Source organism: Halyomorpha halys, unplaced genomic scaffold (assembly GCF_000696795.3).
Source record: "Halyomorpha halys isolate HHAL.00 unplaced genomic scaffold, Hhal_1.1 Scaffold34.1, whole genome shotgun sequence".
Lineage (NCBI taxonomy): Eukaryota > Metazoa > Arthropoda > Insecta > Hemiptera > Pentatomidae > Halyomorpha > Halyomorpha halys.
In genome coordinates, this window is record NW_027105031.1 from 687,475 (window position 1) to 700,313 (window position 12,839).

The following is a 12,839-nucleotide window of genomic DNA, read 5'->3' on the forward strand; positions in this document are numbered from 1 at the left end:
AGTTAATTTATTTTGAGAAATCTATATCTCAGGAACTATGTGACGTACAGATGTCTATTAGCACTCAAATTAAAGCTAGTTTAATGGACTATAAAGAAGTTTATGACCTTTACCTTCGTAGGATTTGTAGTTTTCATGATATCTGCTAAAATAAATTGATTTATAGTTGTACTGACAATAAGTTTGATTTAAGAAAAACTTCTTTTCAGAAACCCTCGGACGTACAGATGTCTTCCAGCGCTCAAATTAAAGCTAGTTAAATTTACTAAAAAATATTTAATTATGTTTATCTTTGTAAGAGTAGTAGTTTTTATGATATTTGACAAAATAAACTCACAAAATGTTATTTTCTAATTATTCGTATAAAATGTTGGATATTTGAAAAAATATATCTCTAGATTCATAAGACTAATATGACTGCCAACACTCAAAATAAAGGAAATGTAACTTTCTATAAAGTAGTTTATGACACTTATCTTCGTAGGGGTAGTAGTTTTTATGATATTCACATCTGAATATAAATTTGTTAAATCAAAATTTGTCCCAATAACTATAAATCAATATAATTTAGCAAATTTCTTGTAAACTATTACTCCTACGAAGATAAACATAATAAACTACTTTATAGCTCATTAAACTAGCTTTAATTTGAGTGCTAATATGACATCTGTACATCGAATAGTTTTTGAGATATAGATTTTTCAAAATAAATTCACTAACTACTGATCTTTCAGTACGTCCCATACAACATTTATATGAAATGTTGCTTTTTAAAAAGCTATATCTCGAAAACTATTTAACGTAAAGAACTCTATTAGGGCTCATATTTTAGCAAATTTACTCTTCTGTAAATTATGTTCTTTTAGGTTTTCTTGTGATGTTCCTACTTTTTAAGATATAGAGCTTCGAATGATTTTTTTTTTTTTTTATCGCTTTGAAACAGCCGCCATTTTTTATTTGCCCTAACTATACTTGGCAGACTCATCAATTTTGACTATTAATTATAATTCGTTTTCATTAAAGTAATCAAAAATTTGGGTGAGATAACTGCCTTTTTTCTTCTCTTGGGCTCTTGTATTAGAAGACTACTTCATTCGTTCCATTTAATCCGAATTCACTTACGGACCGTCGCACGACTGTTCAATTCGGAAGAACAGTGTCAGAAAAAGAGTACATTTGTAACTTGTTTTTCGAGTTTTTTTAAACAATACGGATCTCGAGAAGCTAATGAAGGTTATTAAAGAATACTCACCCCCCTTGTGGGAAATGTAAAGTAATGTAAATGTAAATGAAAAGTAATTACAGTTAGGACGAAAAAGGAAACTGCTAAAGGTAAGTTAATACAAATATTTTAATATTATTAACATTTTTTATACCAATATAAAAATGCGATTTGAATGCGCTGCACTCAAAAAGGCTAAGTCATTGTATATTTTTGATTGAATTTTTATAAAAATTATAATGATTCTTGAAAACTGACAGTATTATGAGTAGAACTTCTGGTATAAGATATTTTTATCAAACACTTGATAACAACATCCAGCATTGCAGCCAACTAAGATACGTTGAACCACTCGACTGTGATGTCTCTTATATATGTTAAGAAAATACATATTATATTTTTAAGATATTGGATGTTGTATTTTGATTAGACTTATCATCCCTCGGGACTTTGACAAAGTTTCATCTGATTCAGAACTAGTAGTGAATTTCAGGAGTAATAATAGTTTGGGACTGTTCTTCTATGTCCTTAATGCTTTCTCCATCTTTAATTTCTTTCTTCTGAAGTATCCGTGTGAAAATATTATGTTTTAAACCTGGTTTATATCCTGCTGGGTTGTTCTGAGCAGCTCCTTATTGATTTCCAAATCCTTCAATATGTGTTTCAAAAAATTCAATCGAATCTTTTGAACAGCTTTAGGAATAAATCCATGAAAGGGAGATTTATAAATAAATACTGTTTGGAATTACATCAGATTGAACTTGTATCATTTTACGTCAGAACATTTTGTTTTTAATGCAATATCTATTCTCTAAATGTATGTAAAAATCAATACATGTTTCAAGTACTTCATATAGTACTTTAAGATCTGAGATATTGCTCTTGTCAATTTATTTTGATTTTAAATTAAACCAAAACTGATAAATAAGGCAAGCCATTTAATTTGCTACTCTTTTTAAATTAATTCTTACAAGAAGCTTTTGGAAGATGGTAATGTGGTAAGCATACATGCCCAATCACCAGGATCATCTCCCAATTTTATAAAGGGATGATTAATTAATTCCAAAACCCCTCTAACTATATTTTTCATCAATAAGAATTCATTTTAAAAAGTTTGCTATTTATTGCATTTACTATATTTTGATTCTCTAAACTATCAGCCGGCAATAAATGTATCAAAGGTCTTTATTAACTTGAAACTTTACTTAAGATAAATAATGTGATGCAGTGCGCATAACTTTCACTCACCACCCAACTTTCAGTTGAAATTAATACTAGCTTCTTTCACAACGCCGACTTATTTATTATTCATGATGGACCACTACCGGATAGAATATTTTTCCTTATTATTTTTATATGTATTAGTTAAGAAAACAATGGAAGATGGTTAATTATTTGAAATGAACAAAACTGCAGATACTTCAGAAAAAGTTAATTCGGGCTTAAACTCTCATCAACCAATTTTAATTAGAATAAGAAGAGTTCATACTAAATACTACTTGATTGTGCGTTGATATGGAGAGTGTAGTAAAAATCATTCGATCCGTTTTGGAGAAAATGGTAAATAAGTGTAAAATTGATTATTTGTAGATATTGTGTTACAGAATTAGTACTGCGAGAAATCTTTAAGAAAACAACAGTTGGTATCAACAAAAAAGAGCAATTAACCAGAATAATTAATAAAAGGAAGCTGGTTCGGGTGCGGTCAAAAACTCAAATAATTTTTAAACTATTTATATTAGCACTTTGGCTCTGACTTTGAATCTGAAAGCTCTGATGAAGCCCTGCAACGTGGGGGCGAAACGTTGGCTCAATATCTTCCTTTTATTAATATACGCGAGCTTCCAGAATAATTAATGTTTATGTTATTTCTTTCCTTAATTAATACAAAAAAGTTTTAGTACCCTGCTATCAATAAAACATAAAAATAATAAAATGAGATCAAGTGAATATGTTAAGTGCTCAACTGGATTAAATCTAACACAGGCTATCCCTGTCCGGCAAACTACGACATGATTGCATCAAATAATGAAATCGCGCTCGTACAAAAACTGGACTGATGCCCCCAATTCAAAAAGGTTACAGTTTCAATAAATCTGTCGTTAAACTGCGATTTTTTGGGGAAAAAAACAAAAAAAAAAAACGCCGAACAAAAATGATAACTGACATAACCAATATAAATTAAAATATCAAATATAATTTTTTAAAACCCTAATATTTAAAAATTTAGAAAAAACATTTTAAAATACTTCGATAGAATGAATATTAAGGATAAACATCCTTCAAGTGATGGATTCCCCATTTATTAACATGATGAAATCAATTAAAAATACACATTAATTGAGATAGTGGCATAAGTCACTTTGTTTATGGCAAGAAATTAAATGTTTTCTAAAAGTACTTAAATAATATATATACATACACACACGTACTGTAAGATATGCAGAGAGGTTGAGATTTCCATCTCTACTATAAAAAAATGTTTTTTTAGTGATCACAGTGTAATATGTTATTATACATACAAGGTGAAATAACAATAATGGGTCGCAAGAAATTGAGTTTAACTGATAAAGAATGAATTAATTACAGTTATACAATTTGAGAAACGAGTAGTACAATTAATGATCAATTGTATAATTTGTAAAATGGGGGTTAGAAGGAAAAAAAACTTAATTGTTTTGCTAGAAAAGTTCATCAATTATCTTATTTAATTTTTCGGAGATATTTCAAAGAACGTTTTAATGTATGTAAATTTATATTTAAAAACAATTAAGATAACTTAAAAAAAAAAATGAAAAAAACCTAATTTCTGAATTGTCATTTATAGACACTTTACACTTTATTAACAAAAACATGATCAATACTAAGTACAGAGTCCTTATAAGTTTATAAAGTGTCAATTTTTAATAAATTATAAATGTCTAAACTTCCATAACAAAAAAAATCCTTTTAAATTTTCACATTTTTCTAACTTTTTAAACTATCCATCAATTAAAAAAAAAAAAAATGTTTGTCGAAATACTGGTATAACACCTCAGGAATAATTAATGAAGAAAAAATTAATTAAGTTATCTCACACAAACTAAGGTTTGTCAGTTTTTTTTTTCTTGAATATGAATATTTCAACATAAGGTAGTTAAAACTTACCAGCTTGTTTCTGATTTCAAAACTTGGAAAGAAAATGAAAGTATAAAAAAATAGTCATATAAAACGGGACATTCGGATTTATTTATAAAAAATCAGTTATATTCTCCCAATTAAAACTAATTATTAAAAATTTAAAAAAAAATTGGTAAAAATTAAAAAATAATTTGCCATTTACATTGCCCATTTAGCCGACTTTAATACTATTCCTATGTTGCTTTAATGCTAAAATGATTTCCCATTGACATTTGATTTGATTTCGTCAATGGTTTTAGAAGCTGTTACATTGTAAATTGTACACTTATAAAAAACAACATGGTAAAACAACATATGTAATAGATAAATGGTCGGTTAGGCAAACATTTCAAAATGGTTACTCTAACAATTAAAGAAATGAGAATGAGAGTGAAAGAAATAAGTTCACAAATTGAAAAAAGAAATTTTGTTTTGAATTAATTTCGGTTCACGGGATTTAACATTTTTTATTTGAATACGTTAAAGTACAACAATTTAGGCAAAATATATATAATAGTTTGAATTTGTTGAACTAAGTCACATAATTGCCTTATTTTAACAAAGCATTTAGAAGACAGTTTTCACTAGAGAATTAAGTTAATTTTATACAGTTAATCCTAAAGTATCAGCTAAATATATTTTATATCCGTATATTTTTTTAAGATATTCAAAATACTCTCGAAAATTCTATTTCAACCGGCTCTGTCATACGTTAGTTAGAAATTTATTTTGCACTAAGCAAACTTATTTCTTTAATAATTTATTATAAGGAATATATAACATATATAGTAACGTGTATAAAACACACGATAACACTTCTTCACAAAATATTCTCAATGTTAATATAGTGTATGAAAGTATAAAATATGAATAAATTTGATTTTAAATCCAAAATATTATGAATTTATAACTGAATATTACTGCAAAAGGTGTCGTTTTATTGTAAACACATTTTTATTTTTAAAAAAATAAGGAATAAGTTGTAATAAATAAATAATTACAACAAATGATAGAACACTGTTCAAAAGTCGTAATTATTTCCAAAATTTAATTCAGTAATTTTGGAAATAATTACTTTTCTGCATTTTTTGTCAAAAGTATGTTAAACGATCCATTCGTTGTATTCCTTATTGTAACCGTAATAATATTTATTTATCATATATATTGTTACATTATTAATAATACTGAAACATACAAAATTAAATTAAATTGTGCATACTTCATATCATTTCGATTTCGTGGGAAAAAAAACCAATAAATGTTAAAAACATGAATGGATAAAGGTGTTATGTTACAAACATATGAACCTGATAATTTAATATTTATTTACTTTTATTTTGAACCGGACTCGAAAACTCAATTTGCAACTAATGAAAACTACCACCATTTTAAATTAGAAACTACATAAGTTGCTATGATGAAAGAGATATTTTTAATATTCTTCAAAGCGAAGATCTATATGTTTCCAAAAATGTCACATAAAACCTTCATCCACTCATTTCTTCAATTTTTAAATATAAACTACTATTTTAAATAGATAATATTACATAGGTATGTTTATTTTAATTAATTCCGTAACCTATAATTTATTTCATATTAAAAATATATTGGAAAACTTAACCCATGGTTTTCCAAGATAATTCCAGTAAATATATTTTGGTTGGTTGTTATTAGTTTTATACAGTGTTTATTATATATTATACTCAACTAATGAAGTATATATCTCAATATATGCTTTATTATTTCAATTGATTTCTAGTAAAAAATAAATAAATAAAAAACAAGACTTCATTATAAGAAAACTCCAGGGTGAAGGTAATGCGCATGACCCCCTTTTTTTTTAAGGTGGTTAGCTAAATTATGGAAAAAAAATGTGTTAATAGTAGTTTTAAAAACATGGAGATAAAAACTTTTAAAAAGCTATAAATATACATTCAGTGGAGCCTGATTTCTCCATAAATTAATTAAACCTTTAAATAGAACTTAATAAAATATATGTTTATTATATTAAAATTATAGGTACCTAGTTAAAACTTTAAATAAGTATTTAGCTATTTAAACCTAAATACCTCCATAAAAGAAAAATGGACTTAAACCACTGCCAAGAATAACCTGTTATAAATGTCAACACATAAATTAAGACATTTTCTGAACATCTTCTTAAAATAATTTATTAAATATAAAAATTAGAGAATATATTACAAATTTATTTTCTGCATTTAAAATTAATTTTGAATGGCAATGAAACATAAGGGACACCAAATATTTTATTACTTTAAAGAAATTTCGTTTTTAAAAATTGAGGTCCGAAATTTTTTTTTTTTTCTTATATGAAGAGTATCCGATATTTTCTACGTATTATTTATTTTATTCATATATGTATTTGTTTATCTTTTTTTTTTAACTTTCTATGTTATTCAGTGAATGTGAATTATCATACTTTATAGATTATAATATATCTAAATGCCAGAAGTATAAATATTCATTTTCAGGTTGCATTAAATAAAAACTACATCCTATTTTTTCAGTGGAAAATCGATTTATTATTTTAAATGTGTAAAGCTATTTTTGTACGGCAGATCTCAGAGTACAAATACTCTCTCTCAAAATATGCAAATAAATGGCGTAGATATTTTTAGCCAAATATAGTTGATGGAACGTGCTCCTTCCTACCTTGGATATGGCATGCCGATGTACGCCGATGACATCCTCGACGAAGACACAGAAGCGTAAACAACGTACGGTGAGAGCTAACAACCGCGCCGGCCCCAAGTCACACACTGGTGAAAGTTCCTCCCCCTCCACAGCACCATCGTCTTTCGGGGGGGACTTCTCCAGGACTCGGGGTTGCTGTAATATTGGCAGGATGTCTTTAAGGAGCAACAGTGAAGACAAGGATAAACTAAAAGTAATTCATTTCCTTCCGAAAAACCTTCCAAAGAAATTAGATACGGTACTTACAAAAAAAAAGTAAATAAGACCAATCAGAATAACATGGTCATGATATAATATGTGATAGAATTCTCTTGATAACATTCATGACTATTGTATTGTGAAACCTTTATTTTTAACCGAAACAAAAGGATCCCAGTTGGTGATGGATAAAAAATTAAAATGTTTAAAAACATTTACTCTTCGCAATGTCAAAAAAGATCTAACTGAATATGTGGCATCACTAATTAAAAATACAATAACGAATTTGTGTTGTTGGTTCAATATTGCTACCTTAAATATGCAATCAGAATTCAAACACAATGTTTTCACAAATTTGCAGATACACATACATTGTTTTGGCATTTTATTGACAATGTTATCTTTTTATTATTTATTTTAGTTATGAATTAGTTAAATCCATTACCATGTAGAAATATGTTGGAAAATAAGGGAAGGAGGAGTAGATAAAAAATTATAAAAGAGTTATCCTGTCGCCAAGATTGCAGTTGGCAACCAGCTCACAAACATGGGGAGATCCTGCATTCCAAAGAGCCTACTTTCAAAACAGTTTCATAAACCTGCTTTGTCAACTGATTGGAATTTAGTTAATATTTGATTTTTTCTCTTTGTTATGTAATAGAAATTTTGGCTATTTCATTAGTACGTTGGGTACTAGTAGTTGTTTTTATTATTTTTTTTTTTTTGTAATATTTCCGATATAAGTCATATCACTGCTATTCTGTAATAGAGGCACATCTGACAACAAAAAAAAAGTTGATTTTATTTTAAATGGATATGTTCCAAAGACATTAATGTAAACAAGAGTTTCTTTCTCTACTGTGGTACCTCTACAAACTGCTCCAAATGTAATAAGGTTATCAAACTATAACCTGTCTATCGTACGACATTCGTTACTACGAAGAAAACGTCAAATACTAAATACATATATATATATTGTCAGAAATGCTCTTGATACTTCGCCCGCAAATCAATCTTACCTAATTTTCTTTTACGTTTTCCTAGGGGAAGTCATTCCATATGAAATCAACCAATGCTAGAACACCTACTACTTTTAGTGATTCATTTTTTTTTTTTTTTTTGTGTTTTAATTATGTTACAAATCAACAAATCAAAATGAGATACTCCTATAATATTTTACTAATCATAAGTTTCCAAAAGTGAATATGCTGACTTTGGATAGTAATCTCCTAATGTATTCAGTCTTCTAAAAAGATAAACGTTAAAGCTTTGTAACGTCTATCCTTTCAAATCCATCTTTCTTTGGAATGAAAATTCTGAGTTTACTTTTTTTTCTAAGACTTTGAGGCATTTTGGTATAACTTAAACTAATATATTTCCGCACTCTGTAAAGAACAGTTGGTTGGTAATAGTTAAGGAGTATAGTTAATTCCAGAATTATTACTACAGTTAATTCCAGTATTATTAGTATAGTTAATTACAGAATTATTACTACAGTTAATTCCAGTATTATTAGTATAGTTAATTCCAATTTTTAGATTTCTGAACAGCAAGTTCAAACTAAGTATTATTGCAACCAAGAAATAGTAATTTTCTGCTTTTGAACTCGCTCTTATTATTTTTCTCTTCAATTAGTGATTGTAGATCCCACATACTTGAACAAATCTGCTTAATAGACTGTATTCCAAATTATATCTGAATTGTCGAATATGTTGTATATAATTTATACCATTTAGTTTATAATTTTTATATCAGTATTTATTAATAATTAATAATATTTGTTCTACCCCAAATATATATAAAATAGTCATAAGCACACCAATACTTCGAACTTTAAACCATTTCTAAATTTAACTTTAAACGTATAAATGATATCTGAATATTTGTATACTCCTGCTAGGCCTACGCCTACAGCGGCTACATGCTCCGCACAATACCTAACACGTCACGTTAAGCGCTCGTCAAATGAAATGGCACTTAACGGGTAGTGTGAAAATACACTGCCTTGGGCATGACCTTTCTATCAGTGCTGCCGCAACAAAACTCGTGGTAGTCCGATTTTTCCACTATCTTGCGGTCTTATAGTCTTACATCAACGGCCTTGACATATCTTTGTAGATCTTGCATGTCTTAAGAATGGATAACGTCCAAGTATCCTTTGAGAAGTCGGCGTATCAGTGTCATTGTGAGGACCAAACGATGCTTTCTGTTAAGAAACTTCCTTTTCGAAGGAAAGTGAGATAGGTATAAATTGCTGTTATCTGAGCCAATAACAGAGTGATAATTTTAAAAATAAACGTGGTAAATTTTTTCAGACATTCATTGGTGATAACATGACTGAATAGATATGTATTACTGTTAATCGTTTTATTACTGCGTAAAAATAATTTTCAGTGTTGTCTCATCTTATTACTGAACAGCTGCTTCTTAAACTACTTTTTATATGCATTAAATTTCGTTTTGCAGAAAGCTGTTCGTTCGCTGGGACTGATTTTTTAACGTGAGAGCACTTACACGGTATGCAGATGTAAAGAGTGACGTATCAGTTCGTTGCAGCAGGTCTAAACCAGCTGCAATAAGACGAACTGAGAATATACTCACAGATACGCAAGCAATGGTAAGGGATAAACAAGCTGTTTACTGCTTAGATCTAAGCCATATTAGAACATCGAAGCACGAATAAACCAGTTGATGATTTTTTAAGCTCCTGTGCCTGAGTATTTGAAATAAACGGCACCTAACTAGATTGCAACATCCAGCTGATTACAAATGAACGGAATACTCGGGTCCAGTGACGGCTGGACATGACAAAACTTCACATTCAAGCAGCTAAATCAAGACTGATCTATTTTGGAAATGGGTCAGATTGAAATTATTCATAGAAATTTATATGACCAAGAGCTTAACGGAATTACAGCACTTTCATCGGCGTAATTTAAAAGTTAAATACATAGTTTTTAGGTAGAGTTACAGTGTATAAGTAATTAAGAAGAAGAATATATAAAGTGTTTTCACATTTCGTAACTTTTAGTTTTTCTTTCATGATGAAGATTGGACCTTCGTATGGTTCTAACATTCTTGTGAAATGGTATTTAATGAGCTATATCGATACATTTTTCAAGAATTTTCATTTCACAACATAGCCACAGTGTTTCTCTATATCAGTAATTCCCAAACCATAGAAATCTGCTGACTACTAAGGCGAAAATTGAATATAGTGAGGCCCACCTCCAGCTTTGGGCCAAAGGGAGCTCAATTTTTTCCCCTGCTTAAAAATGAATTTTGAATCATTGATTACTACGCATTTTCCTTTTAAAACTTTCCAGATAGTATCCAAATCTCGGGAAAGATAATTAATAAGACAGCTCTAACGAAAAAGTCTCACAAAAATATGTAAAGCCGGACCCTTCCGCGACCCATAGATTGGAACCCATTGCTCCATATCACTAAATATAGATAGATCATTAGGTTTTTGTTACCAAATAAAAAAATGTTAATATAGCTTATCAAATACAAAAAAAAAACAGTTGGTTGGTTCATTAGTGCATGGTATGAGTTCAATAGTTATTTAATCATTAAAAATATTCCTAATTACAGTAAATAGAAAGAGCAGTAACATTTTAAAGCTGATAATAAAGAAATGAAACCTAGTGAATACTAAATTAAGCAGCTGTGGGCAGCACAATAGGAAAATTATGACGTGGGACAAGCATTGAACTTTAAGCAATGTTCACAGTTTATGGTCACAAATAATGTGTATGAAGAAAATAAAGTTCATTATTCTCCCACAAAAGAGGAATGAGTGACAACTAGCATGAATGAGGTAGAATACCCTCCCTTAAATTGTGATAAGTAGTTCGTAACTGTCAAAAACACTTTATACCAATTGAAAAAAAATTTTTATAGAGACATCTCGAAAGAATTTTTAAAGGCAGAAAAAATAAAAAAAAGGTAACTTAAAAAACGATGGTTAAGACCGGATGTCTCTAGAGTGGCGTGTTAATATTTTTATCTTTTTTGAAGTATTAAAATCGCATTATTGATTTGTTAATAATTACTAGCTACTTCAACGTAAGTGATGATATCGAGCTTCAAGGGTTCTTAAACTTTAATTCTTAAGCTAAGTTCTTAAGCTAACTTTGGTTCTTAAGCTTTAATACCAATTGAAATTAATAAACTCACAAAATAAAAATAAATAAATAAATGACAACATTCGATAAACAAAAAAAATATTTATTTAATGGTTTTCATCTTTGATTTCGATTGGTATTAAAGTTAATGTAAGAACCCTGAAAGTTTTATATCGTCCCTTAAGTTAAAGTACCAAGTAAAACGCATTGAAAGACCACGGCTTCGATGGAGAGCCGGTCTAGCTGATGATGTCCAAGTCCATGTTAGGAATGAATAATTATATGGCAGTAGTAAAAGATAAAAAAATTGTTAGTGCCAAGAACTCGATATCGAAAATTTATTATTTAACTAAATAATACTGAATGTTGTATAATATCACTTAGTTAAATTTAAAGTAGCTTAAATCCACTTGGTCGCCCTTTTGCACAAAGATTAATGAGAAATGAAACTTAGTTCAAGCAAAGGAAAAAGAAAAGGTTAAACGAACGCAAAATGTCAGGTAGTTCTGATTTCTTGGTTTGTTGTTTGGGTTTGGATTGATATACAAAATATAAATTTATGACCACAGCAGACTGCCGAATTTTCCCTCATTTTATTTAATAAAACCGTAACATTTCGTTAATTTTACATTCCATGCTCAATACTTTCAACTATTAACCGCTCGAAAAACATAATTCCTCCTTCTAAGTATAGAAAATGTTCAAAAATTTTGATCTCTTTAAAGTTATATAAGTTAAATAGATTAACTATATATAGAACCAATATATAGTTTTTCAAATAGCATTTTTTTCGAAAATAGAGAAATCACCACATTATGGCGTTACTCTGGCCAACATCAGGGAAACTACTACGAAGAACATCAATGTGTACTACTTCTTCATTTCGAGTACTTGCTTAGGCAAATACTATTATAAGTATAAGTATTATACGAGTTAATTAATCGTACTTATGCAAGTATAATAGTTCCTGAGGCACCAAACGTTTTTCACGATGACTTATTTTTGACAAATGTCGGATCAGTGACCAATTCAAGAATTTTCTGGGTAGGGTATTAATAGTCACAATCACAAGAAACAATGACTGATTGGAGAAGATGGTCAACAAAGAACAACACAAATAAACAAAAAAATATTTTTTTTTTGTTTATTTATGTTGTTCTTTGCTGACCGCACCCCCCGACCATCTTCTCCAATCAGTAATATACGGTCAACAATCTACACCTCATTGTAAACTATGACGTTTGCTATCCAGATAATAGGGGTAATCATGATCTTTGGTTTAACATGTTAAAGCATGTTAAATGGAAAAACTCATGTTAAATCGAAAAAAATAGCCTTCTTTTACCGTGGTAAAACGAAATAACATTTAACATGGCTGAGAGTCTGTTACTTGGTCTGTTAAATGGAGAATGATG

At 29.0% G+C, this 12,839-nt stretch overlaps 1 protein-coding gene across 3 annotated transcripts in view; it reads right to left on the reverse strand.

Moving 5' to 3' along the window:
- The window catches only part of mol (dual oxidase maturation factor 1 mol), a 341,356-nt gene extending 334,201 nt beyond the window's left edge, over window positions 1–7,155 (reverse strand). For all 3 annotated transcript variants that reach the window (XR_010843535.1, XM_067047750.1, XM_067047755.1), the window contains exon 1: window positions 7,055–7,155. The gene's annotated coding sequence lies outside the window, so the exon portion shown is untranslated. The remainder of the gene's footprint in view (window positions 1–7,054) is intronic.
- Window positions 7,156–12,839: the final 5,684 nt, after the last annotated feature.